General features: G+C 43.2%; 1 pseudogene; it reads right to left on the reverse strand.

The window, feature by feature from the left end:
* Window positions 1-2237: 2237 nt before the first annotated feature.
* Window positions 2238-12605, reverse strand: LOC146635060 (uncharacterized; annotated as a pseudogene).
* Window positions 12606-25376: the final 12771 nt, after the last annotated feature.

The raw sequence follows: 25376 nt of genomic DNA on the forward strand, positions 1-25376 counted from the left end.
CTGATGATGTGAGGATAAAAGTGAATGTTTGAGAGACGTTAGAGAGGCTGAGCTGTTTTGGTCAGTTGGTGATTTAATAAATATCACTATGTGAATTTTGTTCGCATGGTGAACAGTGACATACAATTTTATCACTGCTCAGTGACAAAATTGTATGTTCTATTCTAACATCCTCATTCATGTCAAAGTTTCTTGAACAGAAATTAGATCTAAAGGTGACGTCTTGTGAATTCCATCTTTGCTCCAGCTCTGTACTGTGTTCGTGTTTGAAATCAGCCGTTATGTAACGTGTGCTTGATCAGGTCACAGACTTTGAGGATTGTTGACAGATGTCTATGCGGTTTGTGTGGAACAAATTAAACAACCAAAGATGAGAGGACCACACAAAGTAAAAGGTCAGAGGAAAGCAGAGCATGTTTTCATGTTTGTTCAGGTTTGCTTAATGAAGTTTAGACAATAATGATCACACTGATGATCTGACAGTTTCCTTCTGGTCCCTCCTCTGAGGTCAGAGCCTGAAGATGTTCAAATCAGAAACTCTGAAGGTCTTTGAGTGTGGAGAGAGTAAAACATGTGACATCAATGTCTCAAAGTCACAATAATAATAAGAAGTTTTCATCTTTATCAAAGTCACATCACCAGTGGCGTGTCTAGAAAATTTTTGTTGGGGGGGCTATGTAGGGGCACAGATTTGGAGAAGGGTGGCAGATGTAATTGGCAGATAATGTTAAAAACAATTCTACCAACCGTTAACCATAATTCAATAACCCTGTAAACCTAACAACCGAATGCGCTTTTAACTCTTATTAGAATGAGATTTTAACCACTACGGTGCAAAGTTTTTAGATACTGCGTTGATAAAGTACAAGAGATACAATCAGTCAGTGTTTATTCAGCAGTCAAGGACATCAATATTTGCATAGTACTTTTACTGACATGTAGTGCACATGTTTTGGGCAAAAACATTTTTGAATATTAAAATCAGAATCAGAATCAGAATCAGAATACTTTATTCATCCCGAGGGAAATACGAACATTTTTAACATACAATTGGCAAATTAGCCAATGCCAATGCAAAACCAATGCCTGTTAAAAAAAAGAAGATAATCTTCTCACAAACTGGTGTTTGATTTTGAAACAGGAAAAAAGTGGAGAAACAACTGAAAAGACTAACATTTGAATAAAACCTGAAAGAAAGTAAATACTTGCTATGCATGTAAAACTTTACTAACACTGAAAGACTAGAGGAGAGAAGCTGCAGGTGAACAACTTTGCATTATTTCTCTTCCAGCTAGAGACACAAATTGAAGTCATTCATTTAAACTGAATAAAGAGCAAACAGAGTCTCCTTCATGAAGTAAAACAGGATATGGGCCCAAGGAAATGAAACAGGTCAGGAGTTTGACTCAGTCACAGAATTTTAATTGATGGAATATGTCTATGTATCAATCTGGGCTGTAATTCTCTCTGGTTTTCACCTCTTGTTAATTGTGACAAAATAAAAACATTCCATTTATTGATATTACCTTTTTATGAAACATTTAAATGAATCTTTAAATCTGTCTATTGTTATTTTTTGTAAAACTGATTAAAGTGAAAATATGATTGCAGGGAGGAGAGTGTGTAACCATAAGTGAACATAACTGATCTTCAGCCTGAGGAAACTGATCTGCTCTGATAATCCAGAGTCCTTCATCTACACAAAAACAGACACAAGTAAAAATTGTCAACAGGAGGAGAACAACAGCGATGTCAGGACCAGTAAAATCTTAAAACTTGATGAGAGGAAAAATAACAGTTATTACAGATACAAAGTGCAAACAAACTTTCCTCTAATTGAAGTGAAATGAACCTACGAGCAGGTGGACGAGGGCTCAGTTTAGTGTCTGTAACGATGTAACAGCTGATCTCTACATGAGGATCAGTCTGAGTGGTTCAAACAGCAGCTGTGACAAACCATGAACATTATTATTTCTGCTGACATGAATGGCAGATGAGATTTTCTTGAAATGAAAGAAGTTGATTTAAACTTAATGTTTTGATTGGGCACTGAGATAGCTCATTTATAAAGTCACAGACAGGAAAGAACGGGAGCTCTGAGAGAAATTTTACGTCAAAGTAAATTCTAGATGTGCTTGATATTGCCGCTTACTGATCACAAATTTTAAAGAATGTTCACTGACAACACTGAGAGTCTGAACAGCAGCACGAGACTCAGAGAAAAAAACTGAGACATTTCAAACATCCTGCAGTTCAACAGGAGGCTGGTATGAACCCTGACCCTGTTGTTGTTTATGTTTTCTGTAGACCAAAAATCCAACAACAGCAGCAACAAGAAGCACAGCAGAAACACTCAGACCAACTATCAGTCCAACATATCCATCCTCCTTCTCTTTGTCTTCATCCTTCTCTTGTCCTCCTGTCTGACCTGCAGGTGAGAAACAGGTGTGAGGTGTCAGCTGTCAGGTAGGTGATGAGTGAAGAACAGAACAGAATCCATTTCCTCTTCAAACTGCTGTCAGACATTATCTACTGCACTCTGATCACATCACTCAGACCAGCTGCTTTCTACAAAGTCTCATCAGCAACATCTTTAGAAACAAACATCAACAACCAGGAAGCAGCTTCACCTCTGATCACACACACACTTCAATTCAATTCAATTTTATTTATATAGCGCCAAATCACAACAAAAGTTGCCTCAAGGCGCTTTATATTGTACAGTATATCCTATAATAATAGATACAGAGAAAAACCCAACAATCATATGACCCCCTATGAGCAAGCACTTTGGTGACTTTTTAACAGGAAGAAACCTCCGGCAGAACACTCAAATCTACTCACTCACCTGGAGGAACAACAACCAAGTTGGTGCTGTTAATTAGAGCCATACGTCCTCCCTGGAAAACATAACACTCGTATGTTCCAGTGTCATTAATCGTCACATCCTTCAGAATCAAAGACACGTCTCCATCCTTCATCTGTCTGTCCTTCAGATCCACCCGGTTCTTAAAAGATGGATGCTGGTCGTCTGGTTCACAGCGCCCATCCCGGAACACAAAGACATATTTATCTCGCAGGTCAGCTCTGCTCCACTTTACAACTATGATTGTGATGTTGTTGTTTGCAGCTCGACATGGCAGAGTGACGTCCTGTCCAGACTCAGCTGTGATGTTTTTCTGGTCTGAAAGAGGAAACAACACAGACCAGAGAGGTTAAAGGTCAAAGTACAACTGTTCACTTCCACAGCAGCCAATCAGAGTGAGGAAGATTATTCAAGTTTGCAGAAGTTGACCAAAGGGATGAATTTTTATCACTGAGTAGAAGAGGCTAAAGAATAACCCTAATGCCACACACACGTAGCCATTATTATGGTATATGTCCAGTATCCATATTTTTTAAAGAATATATGTTACAAGCAGGATAATGCAATCAACAGTGATTGTCACCTCACATGAAAATTACAAATAGAGTAAATAATTCATAAATTATATTGAAAAATGTAGACTGCAGCCTCACTAAAGATGATTTTTTAAAAACTATCTACTTAAGTTTAATTACCTTATTTCTTAATACAGCTTAAATATAAAACTAGGTTCCTGCAGGTTCCACAGAACAACAACAATAATAAGTGAACAGAATGTGTGAGAGAAAGCAGCCTCTCATTATAAGACACTGTGAGTCTCTGCATGCTGCCTTTATGGAGCTACAGCTGTTTGTATACACTGAACAAAAAGCTTTGTAGCTGCATCCTTACTCCTGTCACTATTCAATTCAATTCAATTCAATTTTATTTATATAGCGCCAAATCACAACAAAAGTCGCCTCAAGGCGCTTCATAGATACAGAGAAAAACCCAACAATCATATGACCCCCTATGAGCAAGCACTTTGGCAACAGTGGGAAGGAAAAACTCCCTTTTAACAGGAAGAAACCTCCGGCAGAACCAGGCTCAGGGAGGGGCGGCCATCTGCTGCGACCGGTTGGGGTGAGAGAAGGAAGACAGGATAAAGACATGCTGTGGAAGAGAGACAGAGGAATATCATAACAGATATGATTCAATGCAGAGAGGTCTATTAATACATAGTGAGTGAGAAAGGTGACTGGAAAGGAAAAACTCAATGCATCATGGGAATCCCCCGGCAGCCTACATCTATTGCAGCATAACTAAGGGAGGATCCAGGGTCACCTGGTCCAGCCCTAACTATATGCTTTAGCAAAAAGGAAAGTTTTAAGCCTAATCTTAAAAGTAGAGATAGTGTCTGTCTCCCGAATCCAAACTGGAAGCTGGTTCCACAGAAGAGGGGCCTGAAAACTGAAGGCTCTCCCTCCCATTCTACTTTTAAATACTCTAGGAACAACAAGTAGGCCTGCAGAGCGAGAGCGGAGCGCTCTAATAGGGTGATATGGTACTACAAGGTCATTAAGATAAGATGGGGCCTGATTATTTAAGACCTTGTATGTGAGGAGCAGGATTTTGAATTCAATTCTGGATTTAACAGGAAGCCAATGAAGGGAAGCCAAAACAGGAGAAATATGTTCTCTCTTTCTAGTCCCTGTCAGGACTCTTGCTGCAGCATTTTGGATTAGCTGAAGGCTTTTCAGTGAGTTTTTTGGACATCCTGATAATAATGAATTACGGTAGTCCAGCCTGGAAGTAATAAATGCATGAACTAGTTTTTCAGCGTCACTCTGAGACAGGATATTTCAGGACAGGATATGGTTAGATACCATATTTCTAAGATTTTCAGGGCCGAGTACAATAACCTCAGTTTTATCTGAATTAAGAAGCAGAAAGTTAGCGGCCATCCAGGTCTTTATGTCTTTAAGACATTCCTGCAGTTTAACTAATTGGTGTGTGTTATCTGGCTTCATGGACAGATAGAGCTGGGTGTCATCTGCATAGCAGTGAAAATGTATGCTATGTCTTCTAATGATGCTGCCTAAGGGAAGCATGTATAATGTAAACAGAATTGGTCCTAGCACTGAACCCTGTGGAACTCCATAATTAACCTCAGTGTGTGAAGAGGACTCTCCATTTACATGCACAAATTGGAGTCTATTACATAGATATGATACAAACCACTGCAGCGCAGTACTTGTAATACCTACAGCATGTTCTAATCGCTCTAATAGGATATTATGGTCAACAGTATCGAACGCTGCACTGAGGTCTAGCAGGACAAGCACAGAGATGAGTCCACTGTCAGAGGCCATAAGAAGATCATTTGTAACCTTCACTAAAGCTGTTTCTGTGCTGTGCTGAGCTCTGAAACCTGACTGAAACTCTTCAAATAAACCATTCCTCTGCAGATGATCTGTTAGCTGTTTGACAACTACTCTCTCAAGGATTTTTGATATGAAAGGAAGGTTGGAGATTGGCCTATAATTAGCTGAGACTGCTGGGTCTAGAGATGGCTTTTTGAGTAAAGGTTTAACTACAGTCAGCTTGAAGGCCTGTGGTACATAGCCGATTATTAGAGATAGGTTGATCATATTTAAGATCGAAGAATTAATTAATGGCAGGACTTTTTTGAGCAGTTTTGTAGGAATGGGGTCTAAAAGACACGTTGATGGTTTGGAGGAAGTAGTTATTGAAGTTAACTCAGAAAGATCAATTGGAGAAAAAGAGTCAAACTTAACATCAATGGTACTAAGAGTAGCTGTAGATAATATTATATCTGTGGGATGATTACTGGTAATTTTTTCTCTAATGATAAAAATTTTATTTGTGAAGAAGTTCATGAATGAAGGAAATCTCTGTCCGTAGATAGAGCTTTTCCTCCTAAGGCATGGGCACCAATAAGCAGAGTTCATCCTTTAACATATAACAAAATTAAAATATTCTCATGCATGATCAACGGGCAATCACGGTACCGGCCGGAGTACCGGGAGTAGTTTGGAAGAACAAGAAGACACGGAGACTGTTCTAGGTTGTCATCCCAAACCAACTCAAAGGTTTATTAAGTATACAACAGCTTATATAGAGGAAAAAGGTTCGTGTGTCAGCAGATTCTCAGTTCAAACCGGTACAGACCAAATAAGGAAACGTCTTCCTGCCTTGTGAGCAAAGAAGTATCCTTTGTGTAGTTTATCTCTTCAGCTACAATTTATGGTCATCCCAGCAAAATACACTCCTAGACATAGAATACAGAGTTCTTTCATTAGTGAATTCTGAAACAAACCACCTGGCCTTTAACAAGCTCTTTTCTAAAAGATAAGGAAGGGAGGATGGGAGTAAGGAAGTGGTCTCGTCTCTGTGGTATTTTCGACCTTGAGGTACCAGCCTGTGATTCTTACACATCAATTCTTGGGTCAGAGAGAAAGAGAAAAACAACTAGTAAATGGGCCTTATTGAGTAATAGTTTTGAGTAACAGTTTTCACTACAAAACAATATCCTGTAAATGCTACCATGGTATCAAAATATCACAACAATGAAGTCATTACTAGTTAACGTTAAAGGGATGGTTGGCTCAAAAGAGCTCTGACTTTTTGTCAGCCTGGCTACAGAGCTGAAGAGAAACCTGGGGTTGTTCTTATTTTCTTCAATCAGTGATGAATAGTAAGATGTTCTGGCTCTGCGGAGGGCTTTCTTATGAAGCAGCAAACTATTTCTCCAGGCTAAATGATGATCCTCTAGATTTGTGACACGCCATTTCCTCTCCAGATTACGAGTCATCTGCTTTAGGCTACGTGTTTGAGAATTACAGCCGTGAAGCTTTCTTCCTGTGTTCCTTTCCGTTCCCCCAGTCTGTCATGTAATTCATGTGTGAGTTCCACATCTTATTGTCAGGGTTGCTTGTCACGTTTGTTTTCCCAGGTGTTTCCACTTCCCTCATTACCCATCTGTGTATTTAAGTCCTCTGTCTTCCTCTATTCTTTGTCTGGTCTTCTGTTGGCATCACATCAAGTCATGTCTGGCCATAGAGTTTCCTTTCTACTGCTCAGGTTTATATACTTCCTCGTATTTTGTTTCATTTTTTACGTTCGTGATTCGCATTTACTTGTTCTGTTTCATGTTCTTGTTTCTAGTTGTCATAGTAATTTACCTGCTCCCAGTTTAGTTTTGTCCCAGTATATTTGGCCTTTTTTTCCATTTTTGAAATCGGCCCAAAATAAACGGCTTGCTTTTTGTTAAAGATTTGGTTCCTTTTCTTCCTTGTCTGCTTTTGGGTCCACACCATGAACACACCGGCCATCCAAGCCATGACAGGCAGATGTGAAATGTAAAAGTGAGGTTGGAAGTCCAATATGAGATGATATTTGGACAGAAACAATAATGTAATATTTAGAATCCCTTTATTTCCCTGTATATACCTATATGTTGTCAATATAAACAATGGCTGTAAGTAGCAGCAGAGATCAGAGCTTAAATGTGACATATTTTAAAGCTTTATGTGGTACAATACAAAACAAAGTTACACTTACACAAGTCCACACCTACAAAGTTTCACCAGATTCCATTCAAAACTTTGAGATATCGTGTTTACAGACAGAATGATACGCAGGGATGAAAACACTAACAACAACATAAGCTCCTCATAAGAGGTAAAAGTGAAGCTTTAATAGCCAGTACATTCAAAACACTGGCAGTCATGGAGAACAGAACCAGTAGTGGCTGATACACTTTCCATGCTAATTTAAATAAAGCTAATATTATATTTTCATGAAGCCCAAACTTTCACTTTGCTCAAAGCTGAAGCAGGAAGCAGGATGGGAGTATCATTTAGTATCACACTAAGGCAACTCTAATCCTGTACTCATTCAGTAGCACATGCTAATGATGTTTGTGTGTCAGCTGCAGGTAAACCCACACATATAGTTACTCTTAACTGTTTTCAAACATAATATGGTGCTCAAAACGAGGAAGTCTGGCTCCTTTAAAGTAAAATACAAAAAAATTATAGGTGGCTCAGGACTTTTGCACAGCACTATTTACACAGTGACAAATCAGTTGTAGCTTTGTGTGAAAGATGCTGCTGCAGTTTTGAATTATACCACTAGAGGTCAGCAGCTTCAATCAAACAAAAACATAGAGGAAAAAAAACTAGTTTCTTTTTAAGAGTTTATGAATGTACTTTTGCTGTACACCCTGGGAGACTGTACAGTATGAAAGCTTGTTCCTCTAATTAACACACAACACTCGTATGTTCCAGTGTCATTAATTTTCACATTGCAAAGAATCAAAGACACGTCTCCATTCTTCATCAGTCTTCATCTTCATCCTGCAGATCCACCCGGTTCTTAAAAGATGGATGGTGCTCATGTGGATCAAGGAGCTCATCCCGGTACCGAAGCACATATTCCTCTCTCAGGTCCGCTCTGCTCCACTTTACAACTGTGATGTTGTTGTTTGGAGCTCGACATGTCAGAGTGACGTTCTGTCCAGACTCAGCTGTGATGTTTTTCTGGTCTGAAAGAGGAAACAACACAGAGCAGAGAGGTTAAAGGTCAAGGTACAACTGTTCACATTTATTTGCGAACAAATAAAAATATATATTTAGTTTTACACTCAGTTAGTTTTATAACCACTTCTAAACAACTATCCCATACAGTAAAAATTTTTTATTTTTCCTGGCCAAAATATATTTCAAATATATGGTAAATATATGTTTTCTTTTATCTTCTTTTATATGTTATCTTTTTGTGATGCTCAAAAAAATATATTTTTGAAATTTAAAATATTTTTTTTCAAACCAAAATACATTTCAAAAGATATTTCAGGGTGAAGAAAATACATTTCCAACCTTACAGTAGAATGTATATCAAAGTATCCTTTATTTAAAATGTATTTAGTGCAATAATGATGATAATAATAATAATAATAAAAATACTAAAAGTAACAAGTTTTATGTACATCTGCAAAAAACAGTTGGATTCAAACAAAACAGAGTCAAAGGTTTAGCAAGAATTAGGCTGTTTATTCATTTGCTTACAGTGTTTCACATTACACAATATCTCACTAAGTTCACTTGACTTTGAACTTATCTGTCAGTGATACAGTAAACAAGATACAACAACTGCTATGTACACTTTAGTTTTGGACAATATATACAATATAGTACTTAAAGGAACACACTCCACATTTTTTGGAAATAGGCTCATTCTCCATCTCCCTCAGAGTTAAAAATGTTCTGGAGCGTGATCTTACCGGATGGGGCGTAGCCAGGATTTTTGGTCGAGGCGCCATATTAGCAGGCCAAACAAATGCTTGCTGTGTGGTCGGTTGTAATGTTAGATTGCACTACTGGCAAAGGAATAAGCTTGAAAATGGGCTCTTTTCATTGTTTCCTCACCTGGAAGCATCATGAGGGAGCTTATGTGTTGGATGTTACCAAAAGAAGGCGTCTAGCTTGGATAGCAGCTGTGAGACAAGCTGATATTCAGTTCTCTAACAGCCACAGATATCTGTTGGTGTGCTTCAGTATTTTCATTCTTGTAAGTTCTAAATAAGTTCATATTACTCTTTTTATTTTCAATGCGCTCTGAGGTCATAGCAAATTAGAACAAACATGCAGAACTACCTTTATTTATAGAGTTGCTAATTATTTGGCATTATTGCAGCAAACCAGCCTATGAAATGAATGAAACAAATCCTGACTGGGTTCCAACAATACACATGAGGCACTACGAAATCTTTGCTTCAAACTACATGCTACATGCCACCATGCCAATCAGATTACTTCTTCCATGTGAGGATGAAAAGGTGACCCTCCTGGATAAGATGGTGAAGGTTTGCTGCATTTTGGTGAACATGTGCCCCAGTGTGGTAGTAAAACCAGGGGAAAATACTCTTGTTAAATACTCTTAGAAGTCTTGTGCTGTGTATGTAGTGATACATTTTCAAAAGAGACAGTAAATTACAGAATGCTATACAGGGAGTGCAGAATTATTAGGCAAATGAGTATTTTGTCCACATCATCCTCTTCATGCATGTTGTCTTACTCCAAGCTGTATTGGCTCGAAAGCCTACTACCAATTAAGCATATTAGGTGATGTGCATCTCTGTAATGAGAAGGGGTGTGGTCTAATGACATCAACACCCTATATCAGGTGTGCATAATTATTAGGCAACATCTTTTCCTTTGGCAAAATGGGTCAAAAGAAGGACTTGACAGGCTCAGAAAAGTCAAAAATAGTGAGATATCTTGCAGAGGGATGCAGCAGTCTCAAAATTGCAAAGCTTCTGAAGCGTGATCATCGAACAATCAAGCGTTTCATTCAAAATAGTCAACAGGGTCGCAAGAAGTGTGTGGAAAAACCAAGGCGCAAAATAACTGCCCATGAACTGAGAAAAGTCAAGCGTGCAGCTGCCAAGATGCCACTTGCCACCAGTTTGGCCATATTTCAGAGCTGCAACATCACTGGAGTGCCCAAAAGCACAAGGTGTGCAATACTCAGAGACATGGCCAAGGTAAGAAAGGCTGAAAGACGACCACCACTGAACAAGACACACAAGCTGAAACGTCAAGACTGGGCCAAGAAATATCTCAAGACTGATTCTTCTAAGGTTTTATGGACTGATGAAATGAGAGTGAGTCTTGATGGGCCAGATGGATGGGCCCGTGGCTGGATTGGTAAAGGGCAGAGAGCTCCAGTCCGACTCAGACGCCAGCAAGGTGGAGGTGGAGTACTGGTTTGGGCTGGTATCATCAAAGATGAGCTTGTGGGGCCTTTTCGGGTTGAGGATGGAGTCAAGCTCAACTCCCAGTCCTACTGCCAGTTTCTGGAAGACACCTTCTTCAAGCAGTGGTACAGGAAGAAGTCTGCATCCTTCAAGAAAAACATGATTTTCATGCAGGACAATGCTCCATCATACGGGTCCAAGTACTCCACAGCGTGGCTGGCAAGAAAGGGTATAAAAGAAGAAAAACTAATGACATGGCCTCCTTGTTCACCTGATCTGAACCCCATTGAGAACCTGTGGTCCATCATCAAATGTGAGATTTACAAGGAGGGAAAACGGTACACCTCTCTGAACAGTGTCTGGGAGGCTGTGGTTGCTGCTGCACGCAATGTTGATGGTGAACAGATCAAAACACTGACAGAATCCATGGATGGCAGGCTTTTGAGTGTCCTTGCAAAGAAAGGTGGCTATATTGGTCGCTGATTTGTTTTTGTTTTGTTTTTGAATGTCAGAAATGTATATTTGTGAATGTGGAGATGTTATATTGGTTTCACTGGTAAAAATAAATAATTGAAATGGGTATATATTTGTTTTTTGTTAAGTTGCCTAATAATTATGCACAGTAATAGTCACCTGCACACACAGATATCCCCCTAAAATAGCTAAAACTAAAAACAAACTAAAAACTACTTCCAAAAACATTCAGCTTTGATATTAATGAGTTTTTTGGGTTCATTGAGAACATGGTTGTTGTTCAATAATAAAATTATTCCTCAAAAATACAACTTGCCTAATAATTCTGCACTCCCTGTAAGGTGACCTTCCTGGATAAGATGGCAAAGGTTTGCTGCATTTTGGTGAACATGTGCCCCAGTGTGGTAGTAAAACCAGGGAAAAATGCTCTTGTTAAATACTCTTAAGTCTTGTGCTGTTTATGTAGTGATAAGTTTTCAAAAGAGACAGTAAATTACAGAATGTTAGTAGTGGGTGATATTATTATAAATGCTGTCATCATTTTATGTAAACATTTTGTCATTTGTAAACTATACATGACATGGATTCTACACTGTAACTGATTTGATGTTCTACAAAGTGCTTTTAATTCAAAATAGGCAAACATTTGTTTGTTTCTTTATTCAACTTTTGAACAGTGGTAATTAGTAAGTACATATTCAGTAAATGGAAATTATTTACATGCTCCCCTAAATTAAAACATTATGGGTTATTCAGAACAGAACTATGCTTGGAAAAACATTTTCCCATCAGTTGATCCAACTCCTCCACAGTAGCAGGTGGGATTTTTCTGTTTTGAGGACGGCTTCTTTTACCTGTCACTACAGATGGTCTGTTTATGTTTTGATTGAGAGCCTTTTTTTGGGCAGCTGAAGAGAAGAAGTCTATCTTATGGCCAACCTCTGGCTGTATCTTGGTCATATTACCCAGCAAAACCCAGTATGCAGGTTCATCTGTAACAGTCCTTGTGCCACAGGTCCTCACTGTTGCTTCTACTTTAAACAGAAGAGCAGGGACATAGGTGCAGGTCTCCATGACTCCGGCCATACAGCTGCAGTGGGCAGCTTCAACCTTCCCTGTGATGCTCACAATGACCCATGGCTGCAATGCTGGTTGATTCAGTCTTTGAGAGTGCAGTACCTGAAACACACACAGACAAAGTTCAAGACAAGAACTTGAATAAGCCAAGGCCGACACAAATGTGTTGTATCTACGTTCAAATACATTAATCATAAATGTAACAAATAATGTGTTTTTATGCTCCAGATCCACAACCCTGCTCTCCAGATAGACAATCCGTTTCTCCTTCTCTGCATTCTGATTGCGAAGCGACCTTATCTCCTCGACAATGTCCAGGATATATTTCTGCTGTAGCTTGATAGCTGATGTTTCTTCAGTTAAAAAGTCCAGTGACTTTTTGATGTCCTCAATTTCCTCAGCGATCGGTGTTTTCTTAGGCCCCATTTAGTTTGCTCTCTTGCTCGCTCCGTTCAGCCAGGTGCCACTCCTCCTGCTCCAGCAGGTTTTACTCGGCACAGATGTTCCTGTACACTATGCCGGCCACTTGGTTATGGCGTTCCATGTATGCCTTGCCTGCTAGCATCACGGGCAGGGCGTAGGTGTTGACAGTCCGGATCTTGTTCTTACCGTTCAGCTGACTCCTCAGGACTTGCCTGACCCTCTGCAGGTACTTGGTGGTTGCAGCTTTCCTAGCAGCCTCTTCATGGTTCCCATTCGCCTGCGGGATCCCCAGGTGCTTGTAACTGTCCTCTATGTCTGCAATGTTGCCTTCTGGTAGTTTGATCCCCTCCATTCTGAATAACTTCCCTCTGTTACCATCCTACTACACTTCTCCAGCCCGAACGACATTCCGATGTCATTGCTGTATATCCTGGTAGTGTGGATCAGTGAATCGATGTCTCGTTCACTCTTGGCATACAGCTTGATGTCATCCATGTACAGGAGGTGGCTGACAACTGCTCCATTCCGTAGTCGGTATCCGTAGCCAGTCTTGTCAATTATCTCACTGAGGGGGTTAAGGCCTATGCAGAACAGCAGTGCATCTCCTTGGTAGATCCCGCACTTGATGGTGACTTGTGCTATGGGCTTGAGGTTGGCCTCCAGTGTTGTCCGCCACATCCCCATTGAGTTCCTGATGAAGGCTCTCAGGGGCCTGTTGATCTTATATAGTTCTAGGCATTCCAGGATCCAGGTGTGGGGCATTGAGTCATAGGCCTTCTTGTAATCAATCCAGGCAGTGCATATATATATATATATATATATATATATATATATATATATATATATATATATATATATATATATATATATATATGCCAAGATCAAGGTAGCATGGAGGGAGGTTAGACAACTATTGGAGCTCCAGAAAGGTGCAACAAAAAAGGTCCCTAGGAGTACAGCAAGCTGTCAATACCTGACGCCTCAGAAACTGCCAATCAAAGCCTCATAGCTGTTTGAAGAGGTACACCGGAGAGACAGAAGGCAGGGGAATAAACCAGCAGTTTCCCACGGAACCAGCCAAGGTGTACTCTCAGTGGCAGAGGAACAATATGAGAACAGGACCTCCAAGGCTGGAGACTAATGGAGGTCCCGTTTGAGCGCACTGGAATAGACCTTACTGGGCCGCTTCACCAGAGTGCACGCAGCTATCGCTTTGTATTAGTTCTGGTGGATTATGCAACGCGATACCCAGAAGCAGTGCCACTGTGCACCATCTCTGCAAAGAGTGCGGCACAGGCACTGTGGTCATCTCCTGAGTCAGTATCCCGAAGGAGATAATAACTGACCAGCAGGGCTGGACTGGGACAAAAAATCGGCCCAGGCATTTTGACTAGAGACCGGCCCACCAGGTATTAAAGCCATAAAGCCTTTGAATGAAACCAAAGGCTGTTGTGACAGTGATGCACGCTGTCTTGTTGGTATATGTATGATTTCTATACATTTTACGTCAGATAAAAACTTTGGTTGTAAGATTCAGATAATTATTTAATAAAAGCGAGAGGTTAAAAATATTTGAAATTTAACCAAAATATTTAACCAACTCAAAAAACTACAGGCGGATGTTGTCCTATTACAAGAGACCCACAGACCTCTTAGAGGTTCGAATGAACTTAAAACACCTGAGTTTCCCAATGTGTTCTCAGCTTGTTATAATTCTAGACAAAGGGGAGCAGCAATTTTAATACATAAAAATATTAATTTCACAGTACTCGATACAGTTATAGATCCAGAGGGCAGATTCTTAATCATTAAACTATCTATACGTGATAAAAAGCTATGTATTGCAAGTGTATATGGTCCAAATGTTGATGATCCCTCATTCTTTCACGGTTTTTTCAGTGCACTCTCTGAACACTTAGATGGCACACTTGTTCTTGGAGGTGACCTCAACCTTGGACTAAATGAAGACATGGATAGGCTCAATACAGCGGGAACTCAGCGTAATTGGCAGTCCACAAATATAATCAAACAGTATATGAGTGACTTTGGTCTTTGCGATGCATGGCGCTCCCTTCACCCCACCAGTAAGGAATATACTTTTTTCTCACATGTCCATCACTCCTACTCTCGTCTGGATTATTTTTTGGTCAGCAGCTCACTGCTGAACGACATTTCAGACACTGAGATTCACCCTATAGCTGTCAGCGATCATGGTCCTGTATCTTTAACACTAATGCACAAGAATAATACTACGCCAAGAAAAAACTGGAGATTTAATATATCACTACTTAAAGATGAAGACTTTATTAAATATTTTAAAAAAGAGTGGACTTCATATTTGGACTATAATGACACTCCCGAAACATCAGCTTCTGTTCTATGGGAAGCAGGGAAAGCTGTGATGAGAGGTAAAATAATTTCTTTCTCATCACATAAAAAGAAAAAAGAAAACAAAAATATTCAGGAATTAGAAAAAAACATCAAATCACTAGAAGAAGCCTACGCGTCCCACCAAGATCAGGAAACATTGAACAAAATACGCAAAACAAAACTAGAATTAAATGAGATAATTGATAAAAAAACAAAATTCTTAGTACAAAGACTACGCCTACAAAATTATGAACATGGTAATAAATCCGGTCAATTTCTAGCAAACCAGCTAAAAATAAATAAAGAAAAAACAACTATATGTGCTGTTCAAGATTCATCTGGGAACACATTATATGAACCGATACAAATAAACAACATTTTCAGGGATTTCTATAAAACGTTGTATTCACCACAAATAAACCCATCTAAAAAAGAAATTGATCAGTTTTTGGACAACATAACTCTTCCAAAATTATTGGACACTCAAGCAATGGCACTGGATTCACCACTGACACCAGGTGAACTCCAGGAAGCCCTGATAAGTATGCACAATAATAAGGCTCCAGGTCCAGATGGCTTTCCTGCAGAATTCTACAAAGAATTCTGGTCGATTCTAGCACCAGTTTTCTACAGAACGTTGTTGGAAATTAAAGAAAAGGGCAGACTTCCATCAAATATGAATTCTGCAAACATTAATCTCCTGCTAAAACCAGGCAAAGACCCTGTATATCCCTCAAGCTATCGTCCAATATCCCTTATAAATGTAGACCTTAAAATAATCTGCAAAGCTCTCTCAAAGAGACTGGAGAAAATAACCCCCCTCTTAATTCATCCTGACCAAACTGGTTTCATAAAAGGTAGGCACTCATCAACAAATACACGTAGATTACTTAATTTGATAGACTACTCATACAGTAAAAACCTAGAAACTACAATATTCTCTTTAGACGCAGAAAAAGCATTTGACAGAGTTAACTGGAAATTTCTATTTGCAACTTTACACAAATTTGGTTTTGGATCCTCTTTCATAAACTGGTTAAAAATATTATATAATTCCCCAACAGCTTGTGTTAGAACAAATGACCAGACATCCTCCAGCTTCTGTCTCTTGAGGGGCACCAGGCAGGGATGCCCACTCTCCCCTTCACTATTTGCAATTTTTATTGAACCACTAGCAGCAGCAATTAGACAGAATTCAGTAATTAAGGGCATAAAATGCAAGAACGTGGAACATAAAATCAGCCTTTATGCGGATGATGTGTTACTCTTTCTCCAAAATTCACAAACCAATATCTCTGGGGTGATTGAATTGATAAACTCTTTTGCAAGAATATCAGATTACTCAATTAACTGGTCAAAATCTACAGTCCTACCGATTAATTGCTCCTTCCATAATTCCTCTTCTACACCACTGCAATCGGGAAATATAAAATATTTAGGTATTAATGTTTCTCCCAAGCTTGCAGATCTAACTAAATTAAACCATATCCCACTTTTAAAGAAGGTAGAAGATGATCTGGCTAGATGGAAATGTCTACCCATATCACTCATGGGAAGGGTTGTCGCTATAAAAATGATGGTCTTACCAAAAATAAATTATTTATTCTCAATGATCCCAACTAAACCGCCACAAGATTGGTTCAGATCTCTAGATTCATGTATGTCCAAATTCCTTTGGAAAAATAAACCCCCACGTATAAGCTTAAAAACACTACAAAAGACCAACGATAAAGGAGGACTAGAACTGCCTAACTTTCAGCACTACTTCTTAGCCAACAGGCTTCAGTTTATCTCAGGATGGCTAAAACACACCCTCTTAGATGAACCTTGGCTAGATGTAGAACAAGCACTCTGCAATAATCTAGAGATCTCAGACCTACCATTTATCAGCTCAAACATCCAACGACATGAATGCTTTAAAAGCATCAACATCAGCTCTTCTCTGACAGCATGGTGGGAGTTTCTAAAATTGACGGCGTCTTCATTAATCCCATGCAAACGTACACCTATCTGGAACAACCCTGACATATTACAAAACAATAATATGATAAACTTTTCAGATTGGAGTGATAAAGGAATCAAATATTTAGAACATATACTAGAAGGAACAGAATTTATTTCATTTGACGGACTAGTTACACAATATGGGATCAACAAGAAAAGATTTTTAGAATATCAACAAATTAAATCCATAGTAAAAAAGAAATTTAAACCGGGTCAAGTTGAACTACAAACACCACCAAGTGTGGTTCAATTTCTTACTCTTAAACCCCCCAAATTACTATCCAAAATATACAGAATGCTTTCTAAAACAGATGAATCAATATCACTTCCTATTGCAAAATGGGAAGCGGATTTATCAGTTAACTTAGACCTAAACTTCTGGTCTCAGATTTGCTTAAAAACCTTTCATCTAATTAGAAATCCCAGTCTTCAATTAATTCAATACAAAATATTACATAGAGTGCACTATACAGGTCATCGGATGTTCAAGATGGGCTTTTCGTCTACCAACAACTGCTCACACTGCCAAACCAATTCACCGGACAATTATATCCACGCTCTTTGGTTCTGTCCACCAGTTCAGAAGTTTTGGCGCGAGATATGTGAAGACTTATCGAAGTGTCTGAAATGTAACATTCCAACTTCCCCCTTAGTGTGTTTGTTGGGCAGCTTAGATAATGTCACTTCAGAAAAGAATATCGCCCATATGGTTTTCACTGCCCTATGCATAGCCAAGAAAACAGTCCTCATGAACTGGAAAAATAAAAATAATCTTAATTCTAACCAATATAGAAATTATCTATTAGATTACATTAGTCTTGATACAGCCTCTGCCACCACATCAGATCAATTGCTCTGGGCTCCTTTGATCAGCTCCATCACCTAGTGGGGGTGGGGGGGTCATAGTTTGGTCCCGCCTTCACTGTTGTGATTGGTGTGGGGGTAGGGACAGGCTTAGGGCGTCGGGGGGTTCCCCGGAGGCATCTTCCTTGGGGGGCTCAACCCGGGGTAGCGGTCATGTCCGGTTAGGGGCTCTGTTGGCTCTCAGGTGACTGTTTCCTCGCGGCTGCGTGCAGCGGGGCTAGGGGAGGGTCTGTGCTGACGGACGTGGGTTACTGACCTGGTAGCCTGGCTGCCCCTGGGTGGGTCCGGGATGGGCGTGAGGTTCTGGGGGCGCTCCGTCTCTGGGCTGGGACCCGGACCGGGCCTCGGGGGCTTGGGTCCTGGTTGGTGTGTTGCCGGGGTTGTGGGCGGGTGGGTGCATGGGGGCCCAGCCCTGGAGCAGGGTGCCGCCGGTGCGTCGAGCCACCTGGGGGGCTCTTCAACTGGTGGGGGAGATTGTCACATCTTGCAGGAGCTTTCCTCTCCTCAGGAGCTCCCTCTGCAGGAGGGGGAGATACAGGAGAGGTGGAGGAAGATCTCAGCCTGGGTGTTTATTGTCTTATGTAGTCTGGAAGATGAGTGGATGGTGGGGTGGGTGCAGTTTTCTCTGTAGTGGGGTTGGGTGGACTGTCCCGGGCTCTGTGGGGCCGGGCGGCGCTGCTGCACTGGGCCCGGTCTGGATGGGCCTGGGCCCCCTTTCCCTGGCGGGTCGCGGAGTATGGGGGTGCCTACTGGGGTCAGCGGGGGAGCTGGCCCCAGGGAGGGGTCACTTGCCCCTCCCTTCCTTCCCTCCCCATCTCCAGCTGCCTCCCTCTTCCCGCTCCACCACAACCACCCATGTGGCCTTGGAGTAGGGGTATGTCACCAGGGTGCAGAGGAGGCTACCCCCCCCCCCCCCCTCTGTCCCCTTCTGGCTGCCTCTGCCTCAATTTTATCCCACAACTTAGACATTCACATTACTCACACTCTCATTACACATACATATAGGATCTTGGGGGTGGGCACGATACACGGAGTCCAAAGTACCATCAGGGTGTACACCCCACCCCTGGCATCGTTGCCCACCTCTCAATTTTAAATACACGTAGACATTGAGGGCTAGCAGGAGGGACCATGCGCTTACCTGCTGCTCTCTGGCAGGTAGCTCCAAGCCCTCCTGGGTTTTAAATGCACCTTAGAACACACATGCATCAACATTACAATGAGCGGGTGGAGGGAGGTTTGGAGTCTTCTCTCACCCCCATTCTCTGCGACCTGCTGGAGCAGGGGGGCTAGGACTAGGAGGAGGAGTTGGCCGTCCGACTGCGGTCTGGAGTGTGGAGCCTTCCTGCTGCTGCGGAGTCGGGGCGGTCTGCCTCCCCCCACCGCAGGGAAAAGGGAAACACCACCTGGGTCTGGGTGCAGTTCCCCCCTCCAGGGGCGGGGGCACCTAGACCCGGTTTGTAGAGTACGCTTGGGGAGTGTGATCGTGTGTACAACGTCTCTTTATGTCTGTCTCCACGTTGGTTGAGTGTGGAGTAAGTGCATATGAGAGCATGAGGGTGGGAATGGATGTTTGTATCTGTGTGTGCCTGTATGTCTGTGTCTATATGTCAGGTTGGGTATCAGACGTCACCTCTCTGGGGACATCTCAGGCCCTCCAAGGTTTGGAGGCCTATCTCCCCCTACCACCACTTCCCCTGCCAGTGGCGGACCCCCTCAGACATCGGTGCGTTGGTGGTTCTTTGTGTCTGGGGATGGGCGTCCAGGTACACACCGGCTCACTCCTTGGCGGCCGCTTATCGGGGCCTGGAGCCTGGGGCTCGCTTGGGCCACTTCGGAGGTGGGGTGCCCCCGGCCTCTCGGCCTGGGGCTCGGTCACTCAGGCGCAGCTGGCTGCCGGCGGAGCTCACGGGCGCGTCACTGCAACTCCCCCTGGCTTCTGCTCCGCGGCTGCTGAGTGAGCCCTCATCTGGGACTCTCCTCAGCTCTTTCCGGGACAGTGGCGCAGCTGCCCCTCTGTTGGTCTTCCTTGGTCTCTTGTGTTCTGGGGGCCTCTGGATGTCTGGAGTTTTGATCTCCTCCACACCTGCTTCACGCCCTGGAGGACGGGGCTGTGGCCCCCCCACACCCTCTAGCAGATTATTACATGAAGGAACCTTTTAAAAAAACAAAAAACAAGCGCGTCCATGCTCACAGGTGTACACACGGGTGATCACACCCACAAACTACACCCTTTTTGGCTCCTACCTCAAAGCACACTGTGTTCTGTTGATCTTATGTGCTGCACAATAATGTTTAACATTTAGTATTTACTGTCATATTCCCATATATCATTGTGATGTTGTTTATTCTATTACTCTTGTTCTCTTCTGCTTGCTTTCTTTTTTCTTTCTCAGCAGGTGATCCAGGTGATTGATATATGCATTTTTTTTCTCTGCCCGTTCTGTTGGTTTTTGTCTTTTGCCCTTCTCCCCCGTCCTTCTTCTCAGCTGTTTCTCTTTCCCTCTTTCTTTCTCCCCTTCTTTCCCCCAGTCAAGTCTGTCCCGTATTCAGTAAGTGAAAATAAAATAAACAATAAAAGGTGAATCAAATGGACCATTACGGCAAGGCTGGGATGGTCAGTTTGGTAAAGTAAATCCGTTGGGCATCTTTCTTTGCCTTTAGACAACAATTCTGATGGCAAAAGAGCCAAACGGGACAGGCCAAAAAATAAAAAATAAAAAAAATAAAAAAATAAAAGCGAGACATTTTAAATGAGAATAAGAAAGAAAAGTATTTCTTGTGCCCCCCTCTGCCTGTTAATGCCCTACTTGGCCCCCCTGGCAACACTTTGCTAGACCCGCCCCTGCACAGTTACCAGCTGTCAGCTACTTAGAAAAGGATCCTGGTGTTATTTGTCTCTCAGAAACAGTTCATAACTGTCATGGTCCTGAGTCTGAGGACTCAGTGTTTTGTGTTTCCTTATGCTTTTGTTCATTCCGAGTATGTATTCTGTTGTGATTTTGCCATTTGTTAGGTTTCTGTTCTTTGCCTGCCTGCTCCCACTTCTCTGTGTTCCCTCTGTCTGTCCATGGTGTTATTGTGTCAACTTATGAGTCCGCCTGTCAAGTTCAGTGTCCTGTCTGGTTCTCTGTCTGTTAGTTTCCTGTTTTATTGTGAAGGTCTCTGTCTGATGTGAGTGTGTTCGTTTACGTTTCCCCTGTCCCGTCAGCTCTGATTCCTCCCAGCTGTGTTGCCCTCCTGTCTCTCATCCCCTGATTACTGGTGTGTGTATTTAAGCCCTGTGTGTTCTCCTGCCTGTTGCCGGTTTGTCTGTGTTACTTCGTGTCAGTCTGCGTTACCCTGTGTTCCACGGTGTCCTGCTCCTCGTCTGCGTCTCTCTGCTTCTCATCCCTTTGTCGTATGCTCCCAGGTCTGTTATTTTTAGTTCTCCCAGTTTAGGTGTCTTCAGTTATTTGTCATGCCCCACTGCTTGTTTGCCACTACACCTTTGTTAATAAACCTCACTAGCATTTCATCCACTGCCTGCATCTTGGGTCCTTCTTCCAACTCCTCACGGCTCGCCTCGGCAGCTGTGACAGTACGAACCGGCCACTATGGACCCAGCAGCAGTCAACCCGCCCGAGGAGCTCCGGGAGGACATTATTTACTCGGTAGACAAATTAATTAACTTATGGCTGGAGCATGAGGGGAGAGAATTCCGCCAAGGCATAGCTGTTCGGCTACAGCGCTTAGTTTCTGGTCTCCCCTGGTTCTGGTTGCTCAGCTCACTTCACCCGCTCACACAGAATTTTGTTCTGAACGAGCTTCATCTTCTCCCCCTTGCTACCACCCACCCTGCAACTCATGCTTCACTCCCTGACCCGACGGCGAGTGTTCTGCCCGGCCCGTCGGTCAAGCCTTCAAATGGGAAACGGCACTCACGCCGTCGACGCCCCTCGCCACAGTCGGATCCCGGGATATCAGAGCGGCCGACTGTGGTGAGTAAAAAGGATAACAGCTCCGATTTGAACTTTGAGACATTTTCTTCTGGGGTTGTTCGGGGTGTGTCAGTGGGAGCTAATTCGCAAAGCTTACCTACCTTCGTGGTAACCGATCTCTCCCAGGTTGGCATTTTTAAGACTTCAGTGAAAGCAAAGGGCTGTTGTTCTTCTGTTTCTTCTGAACCTGTTAAACCCATATCAGCTAACCCAGGGTCTGCTAAAACTGTGGCATATATCCCAGAGACAATTAACACCAGCTCTGATAATACCAGGACTGTTTATTCTTTTGAACTGCAACCTGAAGCTCAGTTAGCCGCCCGGCCTCAAGCTCAGTTAGCCGCCCGGCCTCAAGCTCATTCTCCAATTCCACCACCGTCGTCATCCCAACCATTGTTTCAGTCACCCTCAGTTCAGCCTCCTGTTCAGCAGCCACTAGCCCTGCATCCTGTGTCACTTGCTACTCCGGTACAACAAGCTCAGTCAAATCAATCTGAAAGGAACTGTGTTGTTCTAAGCAGAGAGACAAACCTAATGATAATGTAATCATTCCTAAAAAGCTGGCCAGTTCAGAGACTGTGACGCACTCCAGGGCCTCCCCAGAGGCTGAGTTTCAGCCCTCAGCCCACTCCGGACCCCTGGAGGCTAGGAACCCAGCTGAGGACTGCACCCGGCTGTCACTGCCTGAGCAGAGTCAATGCTCTGGGCAGCTGCAGTCTGCTATGTGTTTGCCAGGGGCCACTGTGCCTGCTGGTTCTGTTCTGTCCCTGCCAGAGGTCTCCGCACCTGCTGGTTCTGTTCTGTCTCTGCCAGAGGTCCCCGCACCTGCTGGTTCTGTTCTGTCCCTGCCAGAGGTCCCCGCACCTGCTGGTTCTGTCCTGTGCGTGCCAGGGGCTCCAGTGCCCACTGGTTCTGAGACTGTTTTCGCTGGGAGGCCCGAGGGGCCCGTCCAGCTTCCTGCCTCGTCAGCTGGAGGGCCCGAGGAGCCCGTCCAGTGTGGAGCAGGGAAATTATTTTACTGCTATTGTTAAAGAATCATCATCACCATTGCATTAATAATATAATCTGCAGCATTGATATTGCATTCAGAGGTTTAAACAGTGTGTCTTTCAGAAAGACTAAAAGTCACAGGCTGACAGGAAACAGGCTTGCAGAGAGTTTGCAGAAGTGAAAGCAGAGTCTAAGTTATTCTGAAGAGGTGACATGGAGGTTGAGTGAGGTCGTGACACACACACACACACACACACACACATTAGTTAGATTTATTTATAGGTGAGAGGGTAGTCATGTCTGGTTGTAACTGCGAAAGTGTCTCTGTAAACGAGGAACCGTTCCTTGTTGTCTCGGCAAGAAAGAGGAACAATTCACTTCAAGACAAGAACTGAAAGGTAGACAGGAAGTACCGGCCATGAAAATAGAAGACGATGTTCTTTTGAACTGTGTTAAAAGTCATTGTGGTTTTGATTTGACGTATGTATATATTCTGTCTGTGACGTATGAAGGGGCGTCATTAATTCAAACCCTGATGCTATAAAAATCTGTGTATGCTTTGAGTAAGTCGAAGATCAATTCCTGTCTTCCCACGCGTGTATTCATTAAAATCATTGTTTGACCAAGATCTTCTGGACCATGGTTGTTTGTGCTCTCCTTCCTCAATATTTGAACCTTAACACCAGCCTCCTGCCTCGTCAGCTGGAGGGCCCGAGGAGCCCGTCCAGCCCCAAGACTCATCAGCTGGAGGTTCAGGAGAACCTAGCCAGCTTCCTGCCTCATCAGCTGGAGGGCCCAAGGAGCCCGTCCAGTCGCCAGCTGCAGCCTCATCATCCTCGCCAGCCAGCTGCAGCCTCATCATCCTCGCCAGCTGCAGCCTCATCATCCTCGCCCGCAGCAGCCTCCTCATCAGCTTCAGCGTCGCCGGCAGCAGCCTCCTCATCAGCTTCATCAGCTTCGCCTGGTCCAGCTTCAGCATCTTCATCAGCTTCGCCTGGTCCAGCTTTGGCATCCTCATCAGCTTCGCCTGGTTCAGCTTTGGCTTCAGCCTCGTCTGGCCCAGCCTCCGCGTCCGCGTCCGCTTCAGCCTCGTCTGGTCCAGCCTCTGTGTCCGCTTCAGCCTCGTCTGGTCCGGCCTCTGCTTCAGCCTCGTCTGGTCCGGCCTCTGCTTCAGCCTCGTCTGGTCCAGCCTCCGCCTCGCCTGGTGCTACGGGGGCAACGCAGCCTTCGGGTTCCCTACTACCACCTCCACATCGTCGGTCATCTGCCAGGCCGCTTGTTGGGCATCTTCGCTACTGTGGACGCCCTCCTGAACGTCGCCACTGCCTTCCGCGTGGCCGGCCTCCGGACTTGCATTTCCGCCGCCATTGCCGTCCACACGGTCGGACCCCAGAACTGTTTCTGCACCACTGCCTACTGCGTGGCCGGCCCCCGGACCTGCCCCACTGCCGTTGCCATTCGCATGGTCGGCCTCCGGAACTGAACTGTTTTGGCCTCCGGCGCTGTCGGCCTCCGGGTCGGCCCCCCGAACTTGTCCGTCTGGGCCTTTTTGGACTAAACACAGAATAACTCCAGCTTTGTGTCTTTTTCATTCTAGCTGAAGTCTGGGACAAATTGTGTTCCTTTTCACCTCAATACGAAACGCGCAATATTTTCTCTGAATAGGAGACGATGCCGTTTTTTAGGGGATGGTTGGCAACTCTAATAATTAACCTTATGAACAAAATAAAGTTCAACATCAGTAACATCATAGCACCCACCAAGCTGTATAGAAACTCCGTCATGCTAGCTAGCACGCAGTACGAAAAAGTCAGCATAACGAAAATAAACTCCACCTAAACTTGGTTTATATCTGACCCAGACAGACTGCTGGGCCCTATTTCAGGAAGCCGGTTTAGAAAACTCAGAGTGAAAAACGATACGCAGGGTTGAGTAACCCCGAACTGTCCAACTCGGAATATTCGGTTTCAGAAAGGCTGATAACAATTAGTTCAGTCAACGCGGAGTTGCTTTAACCCCAAGTGAAGCGCGCGGACGAGGATACATAAAGCCCTGATAAGCGGAGCACAGATTAAGCGAGTCACCATGGAGACGGAGGGAAAGAAGGCGCGGTCAATGTATTTTACAGCGCTTGAGGCCGAAATTCTGATGGCAGCATATGCCGATAACATGCAAATTTTGCAGAAAAAAAGTAACACAGCCTCAGCTGCAAAAGAAAGGGAGCCTGCATGGCAAAACATAGCCGACAGAGTCAATGCGTGAGTGTTAATTTAAACATTGATCTAGGGATTTCCACCCATTTAACACGTTATTTTGCCATATGTTATTTTATTTGTTATTTTATACATTTTATTTTGTGATGTGATGTAAGCGCAGGTGCAACCCAACAGGCCCCAAACGTGCCTGGCAGCAAGTAAAAATGAAATATAAAAATATAGTCCAAACAGGTAAGGTGTAATTGTATTATGAGCCATAGTGCTTGGTCTGTTTGTCCCATGTAAATCAATTGCAGTTAGAGGCTACATTAATTTTCTTTCTGTAAGCACTTATTGAAATTATCTGAGCA

Source organism: Diplotaxodon limnothrissa, linkage group LG3 (assembly GCF_057381915.1).
Source record: "Diplotaxodon limnothrissa isolate DT_005_m linkage group LG3, D_limnothrissa_male_GT1.1, whole genome shotgun sequence".
NCBI classification, from domain to species: domain Eukaryota; kingdom Metazoa; phylum Chordata; class Actinopteri; order Cichliformes; family Cichlidae; genus Diplotaxodon; species Diplotaxodon limnothrissa.